The following is a 3,256-nucleotide window of genomic DNA, read 5'->3' as shown; positions in this document are numbered from 1 at the left end:
CCCTGAAGCCAGATAGCTACAAGACAGAAAAACAGATTCAATTTATGAAGAAACTTCAACTTGCAACCGAGATTTTTGTGTCTGAGTATTGTGTTAGTGCCGTAGTTTCATGAGCAGGTTTTGCGTAGACGTAGCAAGCCAAGAATTTTCACAATATGAAACTGCAAGGTAATCGTACTGCAAAGTTACAGGTGCAACACACTGATGCACTAAAGCATTTCGACCACCATCTGATCATGCAAACCTATTCAATAAATCTGCCCAAAATTAACCTCCAGTGTGACTAGTACGCTACATAGGTCACTTAAATTGCCAGACAAATTAGAGCACTTACTAGGTGTTATAAAAGAACAATACTTTAAGAAAACAAACACAGCACCAGCAGTCAAAAGATCACCTACATTCTTGAACCTGTTTTGTGTAGCTATAACTTTTACCACAAAGAAGTATGTGCACGCACTGCCTACTAGCGACTGCACTTGCACTCCAGCGATGCCCTTGTGCTTCTCAATAACAAACCACGGGGCAATGCAATGAGAGTATATATGCAAATTGATTGCACTACTTTTATACACTCGGTGGCACATATTCAAAAATGCCACTTGATATATGTTCATGTAATCACTACAAAGTTCAGTCATACTGTACAAAAGAAACTGCTTTATAAGTAATTGACCCTGTTTAGTTCCTCTCCTTTTAACTTGGCTCTGATCCCAGCAAATCTCTGCCGGTCTCAGCTTCCTATTTCCAATTTTTAAAAATGTTTTGAGATGATTATTAAAAAGAATAGAAAAAGGTTATTCATACTCTCCACGTTGTTGCCAGTACACTACTAAATGTAACAACTGAACTTTCTGCATAGTAGAACATTGTTGCTTATTGACGTGTTCACAGACAGAAATCAAGTTCTACAAACCTCAAGGCTATTGCCAGTCTCTCCCCTGGCTCCAAGGGCTCCCTCACGACATGCTGACATGTGAGGTCTGTGGCCACGAAGCTCGACAGTTCATCAAAAAGCTTCGGGGTCATCCGGTAAAACTTGAAAAAGAGGTCATGATCTCCTTCACGCATTCGACGCATCTGTTGAGGAAAAGATAATGCAGTCAGGTCAAGAGAAAAATGCACATCATGACTGCAATTCTCTGTAATGTGTTATTGCAGGCCAAATGTTGTAGGTAATTTCTGTGCTTGATTTATTTATTTTTACATACTTTTTGTGATAACTGAAGTACTAAGTGCTTATCATAGCTGGATCTTGTTGAGGTGAGCGCTGCGCTTCTGCAGTGGAATCTTAAATATTTCATCGCTGGATCTAGGTAGCACAGATATTGCCCTGAATGCAGTGCCCGTTCGTTCTATTTACTTTCCCTACTCTGCTGAACACCCAACTTTTTGAGAAGTTCGCTTCTTCTATCAGCTAGCAAGTGTGATGGTGAAGCTCGCCTAAACTTAAAGGGGGAAAAAAACAGTTTCGTGATATTCGCACACTCCTTCCGAATAAAACACTAAGTGCGTCCTGAAATTGATGAAGGAAAAAAACTCGCGTTATAGTCGTATATATATGGTCACTACGAGGTCCATCTGGGCGGCTCAACTAATCCAATCCCACAGTCACGAAAACACTGATGTACAATTGTTCACCTGAATTTCTAATTTATTCACACGAAAGAGTAACACTGAAAGAAACGGAGGTACTTACAGCTGTGTGGTAGAGGCCTTCTTGCTTTCGCGCCATAAACACGGGCCAAACCCACCACCGTGGCTTCTTCCGCTGACGCCTCTCCTGTCTCCTCGGTATGACAAGAGCCACTGCTCTTGTCATGAGCCGCAAAACTCTCGTTCTTCTGCATACAGCTGGCATGATTGCACAGATGCACGTAGACGAGCTAACTAGAAATGGCAAATTAAATCATCCACGAACAGCATGGAGGAAAAAGAAACTGCACGGTATTGATGTTGTGTCGATGGTGCTGCAGATTGTAGTGTAGAGCTGAGAAAACTGCGGCGGTTGCAGATATACTTAAAAAAAACTTTAACTAGTAAACGTCTATTCAGCTTACTGCCTAAACTACATGTTGTAACGTTTTCAAAAGCTGAAAGCTTTGAGTGGCAGTCACACTGTTTTAGCCAGCATCTGCCTGTACGGTCTGGCAACAACAGAGCAGCGTGGGCACAAACGCCAGCAACGTGCGCCAGCGCCTAGTGCCATGGAGATGCGTACTGCTTTGGACTCCCGTCCTTGCGCGGCGCCAAGAGTGCCGACGCTGAGCGCCGACGCCCAGGAAGGGCCCTTGGAGTTGGCCCTTTACCTCGGGGTTGAGAATGTGCACGCCCGACAAGCGCTTCATCGTGGCTGTCAGACGGCGGTTCAGCTGGCGGCGCCGGCGGTCCTCAAACCGCACCTTATGTGGGTTGGGTCGTCGTAATGGCGTTGCAAAACTGAACACCAGCACGACACTAGCCACGTGCTCCTGCAGCAGCAAAACGAGGCCCTGGAATGCGCAAGGCATGTAGGTAAGCGGTACAGCACTTCATAAAGCGAAATTTGAGATAAAATGCGTACCTTTATGTCGCTGGCTATTTCTCGCGGGCCAGCGCCTTTTGGGGGTCGTCGCAATGTCGTGGAAGCAAGAACTGTACAGAAATTTCAGCTGGCTGTCGCCGACGAGAGCACCACGCAAAAAAAGGCTTAAGCCAAAGCCATACCTGGACTGCTCCTGAAACGCGCGCGTCGCCGCCTAGGCTCACGAAGAGAATAGAATGCCCGGCGCCCGCGGACCACGCACGGGGGCGTATTAAAAACCGAGCTGGACCCGCGAGGCTCCGCCATCTTTCCCCACGGCTGCTGAAGAATACCTAGGTTCGGCTCGGTTATAGTGTACTAGATTAGGTGTAGTGGGGCAAGGACTGGAGCCGTTGTGAAGCTATAATCCCAGACACGCCTAGGTGGCGCTGCAGTACCTTTCACCTGGGTCATCGTCCGCACTCCCGCATGCTCCCACTCAAGCGGCGTTCTGGCGCGCGCATCGAATGTATTTTATGAAGTCGATTCAACGCTAATTCTATGGACGCTTAAAAGAAAAAGCATGCAATACTACATATATTGTTTACAAGTAGGGCTATGCGGAGACTTCGCGAAAAAAACAAGGAACCTTTTACCACACACAGAACAGCAATTATTTTATTCAAATATATAGCACTGAAGGAAAAAGTACTGATAAACCGCAGTTCACATGCTCCTGCTGAGCTTAAGATG

The sequence above is a fragment of the Amblyomma americanum genome, chromosome 1, assembly GCF_052857255.1.
Source record: "Amblyomma americanum isolate KBUSLIRL-KWMA chromosome 1, ASM5285725v1, whole genome shotgun sequence".
NCBI classification, from domain to species: domain Eukaryota; kingdom Metazoa; phylum Arthropoda; class Arachnida; order Ixodida; family Ixodidae; genus Amblyomma; species Amblyomma americanum.
Note: the sequence above shows the minus strand (reverse complement) of the source record.